We start from the raw sequence: 17,467 nt of genomic DNA, 5'->3' as shown, positions 1-17,467 counted from the left end.
GGGCAAGCCCTCCTGCCATTGCAACCCAGCAATTGCCTGTTGGGCCATGGCATCCCAGCCATAAGTGGCTGGCCTCTTGATCTCCTCACCTGCCCCATGCTCACGAGGGCACTGTTGACTCTTGTTGGGCCCTGACACATCACAGTCTCCCCTCCTGCCACCACGCAACCTGGTAAATGGCCTGCCCCTTTGGGAGGAGACAGCACTTAGCACTTAGCACTTACATTTATATACCACTTTATAGCCGGAGCTCTCTAAGCAGTTTACAATGATTTAGCATATTGCCCCCAACATTCTGGGTACTCATTTTACCGACCTCGGAAGGATGGAAGGCTGAGTCAACCTTGATGGCAGGGCCCAACAAATATATGCTGGTAACCTCCAGGCTCAACTACTGTAATGCGCTCTACATGGGGCTGCCTTTGCATGCAGTCCAGAAACTACAATTGGTACAGAATGTGGCAGCCAGACTGGCCTCTGGGACAACCTAAAGGGTCCGGAAATTACCAATTTTAAAAGAACTGCACTGGGTGCTGCTATGTTGTTAAGGTATACAAAGTGCTGGTTATTACCTATAAAGCCCTCAACTTTAACTACAATGTGCTGGTTATTACCTATAAAGCCCTCAACTTTAACTACAACGTGCTGGTTATTACCTATAAAGCCCTCAACTCTGGCTTGGGTCCAAAATACTTAAGAGAACACTTATTTGACATGAACCTTGCCACCTGTTATCATCTGGAGAGGACCAGTTATGTTTGCCACCAGCTCATCTGGTGGTGACTCAGGACTGGGTCTTCTCTGTGGTTGCCCCAGAGCTTTGGAATATGTTCTCTATCAAAATAAAAAGCATTCCCAGGTCATTTCCGGCCACTCAAAACTATGAATAGGCAAATTTTAGCCTATTTTTATACCACAGATAAAGAAACCGGGTCTCTTAAGACCCATCCGCAGATATACAAAACTGTGGTTGTTGAAACTGTGGGTAACAAGGTCCACCTGTACAAGAGATTTGCTTTCATTCCTCCTAGAGTCTGATACCTTTTGATGGGTTCTGAAATACCCTTGTATAGCATGAGGAATTATCCTAGGTTGCAACTGCGTGGAAATCATATGTCAAGGAGTTTCACCCATCAGAAATTTACTATAAGAAATCCCTTTTGTAAGAGAAAGCCGTAGTCTTTCCTTCAAGTCCACAAAAACAAATTATAATAAATCTTACCTCAGATACCATCTAAAGTACATTCATTGTTAGCACTCTTTTTTCCACATTCACTTGTCTACCGGTGTGATGAATTCTTTTTCTGATTTGAACTGGAAAATTCTAAAACATCTTAAAAGATTTGAAAACCTCAGTAAATAATGCTCCATTGTCTAGCTGAAATGTCACACCTTAGATCATTTCTGCTGACTTACACAACCACAAACGTTTGGAAAATGGGCTGAGCAAAGGTGTAATAAAATGTGGCCACATGTTTGTTTGTTTTAAAGAAATTGATTGTCTGATTAACAGGCCTACAGTTCAGAGCTGGTGTGGTAAAGTGGTTAGACTTTGTTAAAGTGGTTAGACTAATGTTAGACTTTGGCTAGGGAAATCCGAGTTCAGTCCCCCACTTGGCCATGAAATTCACTGGGTGACCTTGGGCCATTCACTCTCTCTCAGCCCAGTCTTCCTCACAGAGTTGGTGTGAGGATAAAATGGGGTAACCTACATCCATATAAGGAACCCTGAAATGTAACCTATCCAGTGGCAGAAAGGTTGAAATGCCATTCACTCAACCACATCATCACCTAATGCAACAATGATTGTGCAGCATGGCTCTCAGTCACAATTAATATGTTACTAGTCACATGGTGTCACTTGGGTTCAGTGTTCCCTCTCCAGCGTGTGCACCTGCATGCACTCACAAGTTTTTTGATGTCCACTCAGTTAATTTTAGATTCCACTCAGGCTGAATCAGGAAGGCCCCACTCTGAATGCCGGTGCGCGCACACTGCCTTGATACTGCCGCCCAGAACAAAACTCATTCCACACTCAGATGAAAAAAATGCGAGAGAACACTGCTTGGGTTGCACGGTTACTAACTTCACCAGAATCAGTGGTGTCAAAGTACTCATGTGATACTAATGACCCCACATGATGTAGTTTTCCAAATGCTATTGGACTGATGTGGGATGTAGCCATGCAGAAGTTCCTTCTGCAACATCTCAACTGGACTGAGTTTACAGATGTTAAGACAGAAAAAGTCCACAGCCCATCATAATTTCTAACAAAGGTAACAACCATAAAATGCTATACCACACACAGTCTGTTACATCAAACGAGGCCCACTACATTACATGATGTCCATGTAGGCCAAATTGCAGCCACTTTTTATTATAGGGTAAACTGGATATTTGTTCTGTTGTTCTAGATTACTTGGACATGTTATAAAAGAACTTGCCCTTCTCTAATGAATCCTGGAGACTATTCCTGGGCATAAGAGGTCCGTTGAGCTGCTGCCAAAAAGCCTCCACACTAAACTGCTTTTAAGGATTTGCGGCAACCAGGAGGAACAAGGAGATGGTGCCCATTGAACTTAGTGGGGAAGAAAAGCTAACTGGTTATCTGTCTGTAGAAATGCCAAGACTTCCTTAATATAGACCTCTCTAACAGATGTATTATAAAACTGCAAGAAGATTCAGAGAGCTTGCCCAATACAGGGACGGGGCGGGGGGCGGGGAGGAAATGCTGTTGAAACTGCATGCATCTTACTCAGAATACTAGCCTTATAAGAAGAGAGAAAAGGAAAGGGGGAAAGAAATGAACCCAGTCAAAAGTGTGATCAGAGGAATCTTACGCCACCCATCAGGTGTTTTTTGTTTAAATCTAGAAATACTGTACAAAAATTAAATGAAGAATGAGTGAGATTATTTTGAAGAATCAGTCCTGAATTGAAAGGTGCAAGATGCAAGGGTCAATTGACCTTACCAGAATGATATATGTTCCTGAGGAAAATTCCTCTGTGTTCTTTACAGTATTTATTCCCTCAAGCTTCTTCAGCCATCTTGAGATCTACAAGCATATCTCAGTGACAGACCACAACAATGTTCTCCACAATCAGAAAGTGAGTTGGCTTTTAGGGTTCTTTCCAGGCACAGTGGGAAATTACTTGCCTAGTAAGCATGAGGTTACCAGTTCGATACCCCCCTGGTATCTATATCTGACAGCAGCTATATAGGAAGGTGCTGAAAGGCATCAATCTCATACTGCATGGGAGGAGGCAATGGTAAACCCCTCCTGTATTCTACCAAAGACAACCACAGGGTTCTGTGGGCACCAGGAGTCGAAACCGACTCGACCGACTCGATGACATTTACCTTTACCTAGGGAGCAACTATTTCCAGAATGGAGATTTATCAGACTTTGCTGAGTACGGAATCTTTCAGACTGCTCTAGTCCTTGCTGTGAGCACACAGCAAGAGCTTTGTACTGCTTAGGGTGATGACATCACATTTCATTGGAACAGTGGCCTACTGTGCAATCCGGGCAAGACCTGGCTTATCACAGCCTAGAGATTCTTGGAGGTCTTTGGGATGTCACCAGAGGATGTCGGTATACCTTGTACTGTCAAGTGTGCAGTGCAATCCTATACATGTTTAATGGGACTCCCTCCCAGATAAGCTTTTTAAAAAAATTCAACATATTTTTATACGTCCCTAGGCAGTTTAGGCCAGAGCATACATAGGACTACAGCCTTAGTGACTGTTCTGGCCCTGGTTTCAAATTGTTATCCCTCACCTAGCCCATTACTGCCTCCAGGCAGGCATTTAGGGAAATTATTCAATTACCTAATGAAGCTGATGTGGAGAAATAGATTTGGGTGTCATCAGCATATGGATAACATGCTGCACCAAATCTCCTGATGATCTGTCCCAGAGGCTATGTATATCTGTGCTGCCCTTTGGAATCCAACTGCTGCAGCAGTGACAAAGGAAATTAAATGAGAAGTACAAATAATGGAGGGCTGACATATTTGTGTATATACAGTTGCTTTCAAAGGTGGAGCTTTAAAGGATTCAAAGCCTTGCTTGACTTCCCCCTACCTTGTGTCAATTTGGGGCTGATTTGTGTCTATAGTTTATTTTTTCTTGTTTGTGGTGAGATTGATTTGAGCCATTCACTTTGTACTTGAAAGGATCTTCAAAGGCTGACATCTGCTCTGAAGTTTGGACTTAAAGCTATTTTTATAGTGGCTTAACATCATGGTGTGCTCCAATGGATTATCTGCATCCAACTGTGGGCTAACATTTCCAGCAACCACGTAGTGTCGAAAGGTTTACGGGGAGTCCAGCTTAATCCAACTGTTTGTGGTTTTCTCATAGGCAAAAAAGACTGCAAAATTCTAAGCCCTTTGTGTTTGGTTATACATGCTGCCTCTCTAGAACAAAGAACACTAAACACTAAATGTGCTTTGCTTATTAAAAAGAAAGACTGGTGTAAATATGAGCAATTCAGCAAATTAATTCAATAATTGCAATAAAATTGTAATTTTTGCAAATTATGTACAGACAGAGTTTAAAGTTATTTTTAGTCACTATCAACCTGTTTATACATAGAAGATTTAGAAGCAAGCTTTTTCATATTTTTTTAAGATCTGGGATCAAATCTTGGTTCTGGTCATCTTAACACCTTATTGGAACTCATGAACGCATTCCAAATGTATCAAAAGGTTTTTCTGTATGTGCAGACACTGTACTGCATTGGACCCATCTCCCTCACCTGGCCCATCACCTGTGAAGAGGAATGAGTGTGCATTGCTCTTCCCTACAAACTCAATTTGTTGCCTCCAGCCCCATAGAACACTACATCCACCACACAGTTAGGTGGCATTTGTATATTCCTTTCCCATGTGTCCACATGTGGGAAAGCAAGAATGGCAAAAGCATGGCAGACAGGTGTGGTGGAACTGCACATGACTGCCCCTCCCCATGTGATCAGGGCGGTCCTTAGAGAGCCCTGGTGGGGGGCGGGGCCTGGGGCAAATCAGCCAGTGCAGGGCCCCCTTCCTGTTAATTCTAATGGGGGTTAAAAGAGCGGGGTCTGGGGCAGTCGCCCTGCTTGCCATGCCCTAAGGAAAGCCCTGCATATGATGGACCAAACTGGAAGAGACATATTGTATGACCTTGCTCAAATCCAGGTGTAACTATTTGGAATGTGCAAAACATTTCAAGCTTGAAACAGGGCGTTTGAAGTGTTTTGAGCTCAAAACAAATAAAAGCCTGTTTCGAGCTCAAAAAGGAATTACCCTGTTTTGACTTGAAATGTTTTGGGTGTTTTGAGCACCATTTTGGTGGGCTGTTTTTCCCTTCCTGATTGGTTTTCTGGCGCTGGCTTCTGATTGACTTGCAATCTCCTTGCTTCTTGGTTGGCCTGTTAGCATCCAAATCAAGTGTTGTCATAGGCAACTGTGCCCCTATTGGCTGGGGGGGAGGGAGGCAAGAAGTGGGAATGCTTTTGGGGGGAATTCTAAAATGTATTCAAAGAGGCTGGGAGGCAGAGAGAGAGCCCTTATGCCTCTCTTGAAGAGGGGATACATCAGGACAGGAAGAAGCAAGGTTTGATTTTGTTGTTTTCTTTTCTCAGCACCGTGTATAATATGCTGTGCTATTGCTGCTATAACTATCTGGTTTTGCTGGATCTCCAGATTGACATGGGACAAAAAAGGAGGGAATTTTAAAATACGTTCAAAGGGAGGGACTGGAAGGCAGAAAGAGCCCTTACATCACAAGAGGAGGAAGGATCAAGGAAGGTTTAATGTTGTCGTTTTCTTTTCTCAGCACTGAGTATAATACGCTTACTGTGCTATTGCTGCTATAATTATCTGGTTTTGCTTGATCTCAGATTGACAAAGGCAGAACTTGAATTGTGGTTTGTTTTGTTTGTGAGATAGTGTTGTGGCAAGAAATGGACTGTCTCTGTGTGTGTGTGTGTGTGTGTGTGTGTGTGTGTGTGTGTGTGTGTGTAATATTTCTTGGTGATTGCTGTGATGAGCTCCATACCTAGCCTTGTTATGAGTGCCATACCTGGCCTTCACTCACTGTTCTGGTCTGCTCTGCAATATGCATTGCAAGGTATACTCAGTCAAAATGTGGCTGAAGCTGCTCTAGTTAAGTATGTGGCTATGCTTGCTGCTAGTTAATTGTGTGTCTATGCTTGACAGCTGTTGTAATGCTAGTAGGAACGTAAGGAGTCATAACTGTGTGTGAGAGAGTGACGTGCCGGTGATGTTACTGCAGCTCAGGCACTGTGGTTGGCAGTGGATTCTGGGTCAGTGATTCTTTTTTGGGCATTTTATGACTGTCTTTGAAATGTGTGTTTTGTGTTGGGAGGGATAGAGTCCCCTTTACTGTGTTTTTCAAGGCAGGGTTGCAAAAATGTACACTCTGCTCGTACATTATTCCTCTGGCCATAGGGAATAATGGGGAACTCGAAACATCATATTGTTCCCCATGGGCAGCTCTTAGGGACACCAAAGTGGGTTGGGTGATAGAGCATTATGGGTGCTACCTACCACCCAATCCACAAAAGAAATGGGCAAGCAGGCAATTTTCAACAAATGTTTAACCTTTCACCATAGGATCCTAAGCCTTACCTCAAGTTGAGGTAAGGTTAAAAAAAAATTGCCTGCTTGTCAATTTCTTTTGTGGGTTAGGTGGTAGGTAGCACCTATCATGCACTATCACCCAACCTATTTTGGTGTCCCTAAGAGCTACTCATGGGGAACAATGGGGTGTTTCGAGTTCACCATTGTTCCCTATTGCTGAAAACATGAAACACTCAAAACATTTCAAATCTGTTTCATCGAAACAGCCAGCTCTGCCTCTGTTTTGACAATACATTTCGAGCATTTTGCATTTCATTTTGAACCCAACATGAAACGCTAAATCCGTTTCATTCATCCCACTAGTAACTGTTCCCTCCATGAGTATATATTAAAGGTGTGTAGCCTTTAACAAAAAAAAAAGGTTAAAATGCAGGAGAAAAGGCACTGCAGGCTGGCAGCAAGACTGAACAATAGTGGCAATGCTGAACAATGGTGGTAGCTAGGCTGAACAATTAGGCAAAAGCTCTCTCTTCTCCCACACAAGGCAGCAGAAAGGCAGAAATGGCGCCTGCTGCCCCTTTAAATACCCTTGTGCAAAACCCGTCCAAAAATTCCCCCCCAACACACACACACACCCTTGCCACTTCTTTGACCTCCTCCTGGCCAATGGGAGTAAATTTAACTCTTGCAAGCCAAAAAGAGCCAACCAGGAAGAATTGGAGGGACAATTGCCTGCAGATCAGCACATGCTTTCGCTTACCACTCTGCAGGCTGGAAGGGTGCAAAATTCAAATTGATGTCAAACACAAAATAGAGACTGAAGGAGACTACTGACTCAGAGATCGCAAAATGGAGCTCCAAAACAACAAATATTTCGGAGCACCAAAACATTTGGAAGGTGCAAACGGGCGATTTGTTTTGTTGACAGATCACCCAAAATGACCCATTTGGGCTAGAAATCATTTTGTACCTGAAATGTTTCGCACATCCCTAGTCTCTAATAGCAAAATGGTACCTCAGGGATCTCAGAGGGACTCAGATGTTAACGTTTTGCAAACCTGTGAAAGCAGCATTCTTTCTAGCAGCGGCAAAAGGAAAATATCAGATGACATTTAGAGAAGGAACAAAATCTGTAATTCTCATTTATTGTTGCATTTATGTATTACTCCAGATTATTTGCCAGATTAGTTGTGCGCTGAGCCAAGCAACACATCCAGAAAAATCAAGAATTATTATCCCTAAAATGCTAGCATCCCATTGATAGGGATTTTTTTTTTTTTTGCATTAGGGAATCATATACAATTTTAGTCATATGAGGTGCCCGCATCCAACACCCACCCCCATGATGGAGTAAATTTTTATTTATTTATCTATCTATCTATCTATCTATCTATCTATCTATTTATTTATTTATTTTACATTTTATATCCCACTCTTCCTCCAAGGAGCCCAGAGCGGTGTACTACATACTTAGGTTTCTCCTCACAACTACAACCCTGTGAAGTAGGTTAGGCTGAGAGAGAAGTGACTGGCTCAGAGTCACCCAGCTAGTTTCATGGCTGAATGGGGATTTGAACTCGGGTCTTCCCGGTCCTAGTCCGGCACTCTAGCCACTACATCACGCTGGCTCCACGCTGGCTATGCACGCTGGCTATGAGGTGAGATGTGCTATATGTGCTTTAGACCAGCTCTGATTTATGAGGTATACTCTATGTGCTGTTTTAAAATGGACAACAGAAAATTGTGCATGTGAGTTTGGAGCGGTATATAAATATGCTAAATAAATAAATGCAGAGTCAGGTGTCAGCTCAGCTGGCTGTCCTCCATAGCTCAGTGGTAGAGCATCTGCTTTGTATGCAGAAGGTCCCAGGTTCAATCCCCGACATCTCCAGGTGGGGCTGGGCCTAGAATTCAGAGTAGCAATCTTGGGCACTGACTTTCAATATGAAATTAATTGGTGGTGCTACTGGTCAATGGGCTGTTGAATTACATTGATACAGCAAAAAGCAGCAGAAAACCTTGTAATTTCAAATTTACTGTTGGGTAGAAATAAAGGAAAAAAACTTACTTCCTATTCTCTGAGATCAAAGATGAGGTTGGCCTCTGCTTAGTTTTTAACCATTTGGTCATGCTGCTATTCTGGCAGTTGAAGTAGAAAAGACCATCTGTCGGAAGAAGTCACAGAACACTCTGCTACGTTGACTTAAGCACTGTTGTGCATTGTTCATATTTTAAGCAAGAAAAACTATGCTGCTGCTACCAGCATCAGCTATCACAAGCCTGTGATGGGGTGAGGGCATGTGTTTGTTTTGACTCTTCACATCTGTAGGAGACTAACGGTGGATGCACATGTACATGTTTTTCCCCTCAGTGGCTACAGCATCAGGTAATGATAACTGGCATCTGACACAGCCATCAGAGACCTCAGACACTATCTTGCATCACTTCAACCATTAAGGGCCCTTTCTTTATTGTTATCCTGACTTTTTTTTTTTAATGGTTGTTGCTGTAAGCCACCTTGAGGTTCTTCTGGAAGAAAGGTGGCTATACATTTTTAAAATAATTAAATTTTATGGGCAGCCCTCCCCACAAGGCTGAGCTACATTACATCCCCACTGGCACCAGGTGTGACTTTTCCAAGCTCCAGAGCTTCCTAAGACACAAGTGAAACAGACATAGTCAAGATAATATGCTCCAGTTCATATCCAAACAGCTTCTCTTTATATATTTTCTGTCATCTGGTCTGGATGTTTTCCATTACCCTTTCCCAGGGGTCTCCCTAAGTAAACTAAGGAGAAGCAATGCACTGACCTTCAAATTCACACCATCAGTCAGCTAGAATCAGCTGACCATAAATCCACCCAGATAAAAAGTATCAAATTTTGTTCTCAGCAAAGCCCCTGGTGATATGCTCTGCAAAGATCAGAATAATGGGATTAGAGGCATGATCATACTACTGTGTGGAGCTAATGTGCAGAGATTTCAGAGAGCCATAAAGATGTATAATTACATTTATATGGATTAGTATAATCCATGAACTTGTAACCCCCTGGGACCAGGTCTAACAGGACTGAGGAAGCATAGATTTTCCTTTCTCTGATTTCTGCCCTCACTGAAGGATCCAATGGTTATGTTGAGGCCCCTGGTGAACAGCGATATAAGGTTCTTGTGCTGTTAAATTCAGCTGCTGTGGTTCCCACTGTAAACCAATTAGTTTCTTCCCCTTGGGAAAAATGTAATTGTAAGCTGTACAAAAATATTTTCTGATCACTGCACACATGAATGAAACTTTGGTTAAATAGAAAAGTGTCACTAGGAGCACCATTGAGGGATGGTAGCAGGGGTGGACCATCTGTTTTTGTGGCCATTTGTGATGATTATTCCTTAGAAGTGCCAGTCACTCCAGCCAGCTCACTGGTTCCTCACACAGGACGACTTGCTATGAACAATGAAATAGGCCTCAGCATGCCTGCCAAAGCAAAAATCTCTGTGTGTGATTGGGGGGGGGGGCATGTTTGTCCTGTGTTGATAATATCGCTATAGTTGTGAGGTATAAAAAGGTAACCACATCAAAGCCTCTTAAAATACACTGGCTGACGTCCAGACTAACAAAGCACTTGCACAATGGACAGAGTTGCGCTTGTGCAAGTGGATGATGTAGCTGCACAAAGTCACAGAGATGCTCGGAATTTGCTCTTGTGCCAGGGGCGGAGCTATAATTGGGCGAACGGGTTCAAAGAACCCGGGCCCTGCCCAATCAGGAGCCGCCATTTGCGGCCCTGACACGCCCCCGCATCTGAGGTCAGATGCGGGGGCGGTAGTTTAGCCAGGAGGAGCGACTCTTCCCTGCAAAGGCAGGGAAGAGCTGCTCCTGGTTGAGTGCTGCGAACGCAGCGCCAGCCTAAGTAGCTCCTGAAGGGGCCGCTCGGCCCCTTCAGGAGCTAAAAGACTGGCGCTGCCTTTGCAACACAGCCCAGGAGCGGCTCTTCTCTGCAGGGAAGAGCCGCTCCTGGGCTGTGCCGCAAAAGCAGCACCAGCCTTCGTTTAACTGCCGAAGGGGCCATGCGGCCCTTTCGGCAGTTAAAGACTAACTGAAGGTCTTTCAGCCGAACGGAGCCTCCAGGCTCCGTTCGGCCAGACCACCCCCCCACGTCTGACGCGGGGTCAGTGGGGCCGCACGGTGGCGGCCGTACACAGGCCGCCAGCAGTCCCGCTACACTCCTGTCTTGTGCTGTTGTGCAAAAGTTGAGCAACTTGTGCAAGCACAAGCATGTTTGCACTAGTGCAACACTAGGACACAAGCTCCAGATGTAGCACAAATGGCTAGCACAACAGCCTTGCTCTAATGCAACATGTTTGCACAAGTGCTGCATTAGTTTGGATATCAGCCACTGAGCCTTTTTTCTCCCCTTCCCTGCAATGCAGTCTTTGAGCAGTAATTTGAATCTTGCTGTGCATCTTGTCCCCACAAATTTATGCTTTTCCATCCCACTGAAATCTGGTGGTTGGTCTCCTGGAATGCAGGAGAACTGGTCTTGTGGCAGCAAGCATTAATTTCCCCCTTTGCTAAGCAGGGTCCACCCTGGTTTGCCTTTGAGTGGGAGACTACATGTGAGTGCTGTAAAATATTACCCTCATGGGATGGGCCACTCTGGGGAGAGCATCTTCATGCTTGCATGCAAAAGGTTCCAAGTTCCCTCCCTGGCATCTCCAAGATAGGGCTGAGAGAGACTCCTGTCTGCAACCTTGGAGAAGCTGCTGCCAGTCTGTGAAGATAATACTGAGCTAGATGGAGCAATGGTCTGACTCGGTATATGGCAGCTTCATATCTTCCTAATGCTACTTCTGAAAGACACACACACAAACACACACCCCTACCTCGTTAGTCCTTCTGGACTGTCCAGACCTCAGTAGCCTTTGGTTATTGTTTCTCCATGTCCAATACAGTGGCTGGTCTTTGAAGTCCCTGCTTTTCACAAGTTCCTCACACTGATTTGTGTGCCCTAACAGGCAATACCAGCTTTGTCTGTGCCCCTTGCTTTCTTCCTGCAAAAATAGAAAGAAGGGATTCAGCAGAGGCCATGTCTGAGTAATCTTTATTTTGTACCAATGTACATGAGAACCCTATATGGAAGTGAAGCCGAGACCAGAGGCAAGATGGGAAAGGGTAAATCTGAGGCTTTTGAAATGTGCTGCCATGGAGAATGTGTTAAGTGATTTCAGTAGAAAGGAGGACCAGCCAAGACTGATATATTAACTAGCATGGACACAGATAGCCCTGGGTCCCCCTGGGGCATGTATCCAGAATATTTTGCTGAGTTTCCCAGATCTCTGGGATCCCCCACCCATCCCACCAAGAGGAGGTGGTAGCTGGCTGGGTGCACACTGGACTGGGGTGTTTAATTCCTACTCAGGAGATGCTCCTTGTCATCACCTACCACAGCTGTGACCTGTCCTCCTCCTCCTGTGCTGAAATGGGGAAGGGAGAGGGACTCCATATGCCTGTCCCCTTTTCCATTACAGTACATGCTGGCTTGGAAGGAAGAAAAGAGATTGCTGGGGCTGTGGGCTTTTGTGGGACTGTGGACCTGGCCCTTGCCCCAATAGCTCTGTGATCCTGGGAGGGCTATCTCTTGCAGTGGTGGACTTGGCAACCTGCAGGCTTTCATAGTGGCTTGAAAGGAGGAGGCAGAGTTGCTGGGGCTGGGGGTCCTCATTGGAACATACGTAGGAAGCTGCCATAAACTGAGTCAGACCAAAGGTCCATCTAGCTCAGCGTCCCAGGTCCAGTGGCCCTGCAATTTGCGTCCAGCAGCAATGCACACTGCTGGGCCGAACGAGAGGTTCAGATCAGGAGAGAGGCAAAACAAAAAATAAAAACCATGCAGTGCCTGTGGAGGAGGTGCAAGTAATCAAAACCCAGAGTGTGATTGTTTTACCACCACAAAATAGATATTAACCGGTGGAGGGGGAGAGTTGGAGCCTGAGCCAGGATCTGTGGGCCTGGGACCCTGATATTGTCTTGGCAACATCTCTGTTGGATGTTTCTGGAGAAGAGTGATGACTGCTGCAAGGCATGAAGTCTGCTCAAAGCAATCACTGACAGGCCCCATTCTAAGAAAGGGCAGGCTAGTCGAAGCTGCAGCTGAATGGGACTTGGGATGAAGACGATCAAGAGGAAGCCTCAGGTGCAACTACGTAAAGCAAATGAAAACAACAACAAACAACAGCAGCGGCAACAGCAACAACTTATATAATGCTTTTCAACAAAAGTTTCCAAAGCAGTTTACATAGAGAAATAATAAATAAATAAGATGAATCCCTGTCCCCAAAGAGCTCACAATCTAAAAAATAAGCAGAAGACAGACACCAGCAACAACCACTGGAGGTCCTGGCTGTGCTGCGGGGGGGGGGGGGGTGGATAGGGCCAGTTGCTCTCCTCCTGCTAAATAAAGAGAATCACCACATTTAAAAGGTGCCTCTTTGCCCAGTTAGAGGCCCACCAATTAGAGGGTTTGTGGGGTGGGAGAAAAGAGAGTAGTGGCCTATGCCACTCTGGGCGGGGGGGGCGGGGGCGGGGGAGGCTAGCAGAAGATACAAAACAGTGGAGAGTATTTGGAAACCAAACAATGAACTGAAACGTCACAGAGAGAGTCTACCCTGCCTTTTCTCTATGCTCAAGGCAATCCAGGGCAAGTATATCCTCACTTCAGATGTCACCAGTAGCGCTGGTCCTAACAATCGGGGGAGGGGACCCAAGGAAGCGCAGCTGCCTCTGCTTCCCAGCAAGAGCTGGGGTGGCTCCTCTCTCTCCCACCCCGCCCAAGAGCTGCAGTGCCTGCAGGCTGGCCGTTGGTTTAACCCAAGCTGCTACCAGGAACCAGAGGCAGCTGCACCACCTTTGGCACCCCCCAGACTCCTTAGGACCTGCTGCCACTAGAGAGCATAGCCAAACCATTTGGCTATTTGTTTTATTTATTTACATTTACATTTACATTTACATTCTGCTTTTCCTCCAAGGAGCCCGGAGTGGCGTACATAGTTAAGTTTTTCCTCACAACAACCCTGTGAAGTAGGTTAGGCTGAGAGAGAAGTGACTGGCCCAGAGTCACCCAGCAAGTCTCATGGCTGAATGGGGATTTGAACTCAGGTCTACCCGATCCTAATCCAGGACTCTAACCACCACACCACACTGGCTATCATGAATGGGTGTTAGCTTGCATGTTCCCTCCTCCCATTCCATGTTCTTCTTCCCTTCTTTGTTTTTACTAACTACAGTTTTCCATGTTGTCAGAATCGGGAAAACAATGGTTAACACAAGCCAGTGTTTGCCTCAATGGTTTGAACAGGATTCATAATTCTGATCATGTACAAATCATGGTGTGCCCAGCGTAAATGTCACAGCAAACTATAGTTACCACAAACCAGGGAGGGAGAGAAAGAATCAAAGCACAGGTTCGGATGTATGAACCTGAAGCCTGTTCACATTAGCCCCATGCAGACATTACACTGAATGTACCAACAGATGTCTGTACACATGTTCATGTGAATGACTCTACGTGCATTCAGATGTACATGCACATAGTGTGAATGACTGGGCATGCATTCATGTGCCTCAAATGCAGGGAACAGACAAGACTGTACATGTATTGAACATAACACACAATAACTGTATGTGCATACAGATCTGTACATGTGTACACTGACTGTACACATATTGTACCAGGACTGTATGTGCATTGAACATAATGTGTGAGCAGGACTGATGTCTGAACTGGATCTGAAGGAGCTTTACACTAATGCAGCCAGCTCCAGGAATCAGGAACACTTTGCTAAAGCTCCTCCTTCTTGTTATAGTAATTCCATATTATCCATCTTACCATTCATTTTGTCAGGTAAAGCATGAGAGGGGATCACTCATCCCACAAAGAAAAAGAGGCTATTTCTGAACCTGATGTTAATAGAAGGAATGTCCCAAATCCCCATCACTGCTTGCAAATCTTTATTTACTAGTGTGACTTGTTCACCTAGACTAAGAGGGCAGCTTCTAAAAACACTGTCATGTTGACACAGGCCGCCAGGCACTCCCCTTTGAGGATTCCGTCTCCCCTCTCACTGAGTTGCTAAGTAACCATTGGAGGGAGTAACCATCAGCTGTCACTGAAGAAGAGACATGGCGGGCAGAGGGAGGGGGAGGGAGACAGAAGTTAGCAGCTTGGACCTGAGAGACAGAGATTCAGGGTCCTCAAGTGAAACTGTGAATCATTTAAGGTAGATGTGCTTGCATTTCTGAGTGCTGGCCCATAGAGCCTCTGTGTGAGAGGCCCACAGAAAAACGAGCTCTACATTCAGGACTCAGCAGAGTCAAACTAACACCGACAAAGTGAGTCCATTTCTCATTCCTGGGGCATGGAAACACACAAGTTGTGCAGTTTTTATATCTGGAAGAGGAGCTATGAATATACTAATGTAAAGTTACTTTGTCATATGTTCGTTGTGCAATCAAAAAGGTAAAGTGTGCCAATGAGTTGGTGTCGACTACTGGCAACCACAGAGGCCTGTGGTTGTCTTTGAAAAAATACAGGAGGGGTTTACCATTGCCTCCTCCCATGCAGTATGAGATGGTGCCTTTCAGTACCTTCCTATATCGCTGCTGCCCGATATAGGTGTTTCCCATAGTCTGGGAAACATACCAACAGGGATTCAAACCAGCAACCTCTGGCTTGATAATCAAGTCATTTCCCCACTGCACCATCAGGTAGCTTTGTGCAATCAAAAACCTATGTTTAACACTAGTTTCAATAGGCTCATTCACACCTTATGTTCAACACTCATACAACAAGTGTACAGTGTACACAGGTATAGTCATTCACATGTTGAGTGCAGGTACAGAAGTACACTTCTTCCCTATACCATGCATTTGAAGGACTTGATTATGACAGCAATGAATGCACCACTAAGAGACCTTAAAGACCAAGTTGAAGACAGAGCATCATGGAGAGAATCTATCTACGTGGTCACTAAGAGTCGACACTGACTTGACAGCACTTAATCAATCAATCAATCCAGGCTCACTTTTAAAATGAACACAGAGTACAGCCATTCACACTAACACATGTATGAGTGTACAGACATCTCACAAATAATCTTCATGCTTATGCCAACATCAATCCCCTGCAAACTTGGCAAAGAAGCACCTTTTAACGTGGTAACTGGCCCTATCCACCCCCAGCATAGTACTGCCAGTGACTGTTGCTGGTGTCTATCTTGTGTTTCTTTTTAGATTGTGAGCTCTTTGGGGACAGGGATCCATCTTATTTATTTAATATTTCTCTGTGTAAACCGCCCTGAGCTATTTTTGGAAGGGCAGTAGAGAAACTGAATAAATAATAAAATAAATAAATAAATCCTACTTTGCTTCCCTGTTTTGTGGGGGCCATGTAGGTGAGGCTGTTGCCTGCGATATACTTCATCTGTGGACTCTATCCAGAGAGGAGTCTGTCACAATGTAGCCTCTGGAAGAGTGCTCTGGTGGTCTTCCATGCTAGAGAGTGGACTGGTAACAAAAGGGCAGCAGAAGGTAGCAGACAGATGGAAAGGACAGCAGGACGTCAACTGCAGGCAATGAGAGAGTGGGGAAAGCAACAGGGAGGGGAAGCCACCTGCCAAACTAACGGATGAGAATGGCACCTGCTGGAATGCTGCACAATTATTTACACTCTGTCTGGGACCAGAGTTAAAAAAATTCTTTTTTCTTGTTCATCAAATTATATGAAGTGCTGCTGAAGTGGCAAAAAAACCCAACAACCCACCACGCAAGTAGTAGTTGCACATTTGCCTAATTCTCTGCAGTCACCTTCCCATCACGTTTCCTAGCAGTAATAGCAGAGGCACACTGTTTATTAGGAAGTTCTGCTAAAACTGTGGGTGAGGTGAACCTGCAATCACTTCTGCACACTGAGGAGCTAGGAAGAGCTCCCTCGAGACCCGTTTTAAGGCGTAGCACTCAATAGAAAATTGGAGCACTGCTCTACCTATGGTAGAAGACTCTGTTATTAACCATTTGTTGTCTTCCTGTGTGGTTTTTCACTGGTTCTTCTTAAGCCACATTTCATAACGCAGTGTATGAAATGTGGGGATGGGGCCATAGTTCAGTGGTAGAGCACCGGTTTTGCATCAGGAAGTCCCAGCTTCAGTCTCTGGCAGCTGCAGGCAAGGCTGAGGAAGACTCCTGCCTGAGACTTTGGAGGGCTGCTGCCAGTCAGTGTAGACAATACTGAACCAGATGGAACAAGGGCCTGACTTTATATCCTACGTAATGTGGTATTGTGTATGTATGTGTTTTTTAATGAGTCAATAATGTGCCTCCACAGCTCATAAAGCACAGTGCTGGGTTGTAAAACAAAGCATTTGTTTGTTTGTTTGTTTGTTTGTTTGTTATTGTGTTTGTTTATTCATCATATTTTTATACCACCTGATATGTACATATCTAGGCGGTATACAAAATTTAAAATATTTAAAAGTCAACACAGATTAAAATACACGACACAATAAAACAATAGCATAAAACAGTTATTAAAACAAATTATTACAATTATTAAAATTAATCCTAATTAAAAGCCTGCGAGAACAGGAGAATCTTGAGGGTACTCCCGAAAACCAACAAAGAAGGAGATGCTCTTATTTCAGCAGGAAGCATATTCCAAAACCCTATCTATCTATCTATCTATCTATCTATCTATCTATCTATCTATCTATCTATATACATATACATACCAATGGTCCCTTTTGGTGTAGTGTGTGTGTGTATTCAAGCGAATACAATATTTAAAATATTAATATGTTATTTATATTAAAATATTTAAAAGTATCACTTTATT

General features: G+C 44.4%; 1 protein-coding gene across 3 annotated transcripts in view; it reads right to left on the bottom strand.

The window, feature by feature from the left end:
• DISC1 (DISC1 scaffold protein) overlaps positions 1–17,467 on the bottom strand; it is a 311,857-nt gene that overhangs the window by 22,451 nt on the left and 271,939 nt on the right. For all 3 annotated transcript variants that reach the window (XR_008316745.1, XR_008316749.1, XR_008316750.1), the window contains exons 14-16: positions 11,466–11,633; positions 9,399–9,500; positions 8,656–8,752 (exon numbers count right to left, since the gene is read on the bottom strand). The gene's annotated coding sequence lies outside the window, so the exon portion shown is untranslated. The remainder of the gene's footprint in view (positions 1–8,655; positions 8,753–9,398; positions 9,501–11,465; positions 11,634–17,467) is intronic.

The sequence above is a fragment of the Hemicordylus capensis genome, chromosome 1 (genome assembly GCF_027244095.1).
Source record: "Hemicordylus capensis ecotype Gifberg chromosome 1, rHemCap1.1.pri, whole genome shotgun sequence".
Classification (NCBI taxonomy): Eukaryota; Metazoa; Chordata; class Lepidosauria; order Squamata; family Cordylidae; genus Hemicordylus; species Hemicordylus capensis.
The sequence above is the reverse complement of the archived record's forward strand: the minus strand, read 5'-3'. Positions and strand labels throughout refer to the sequence as shown.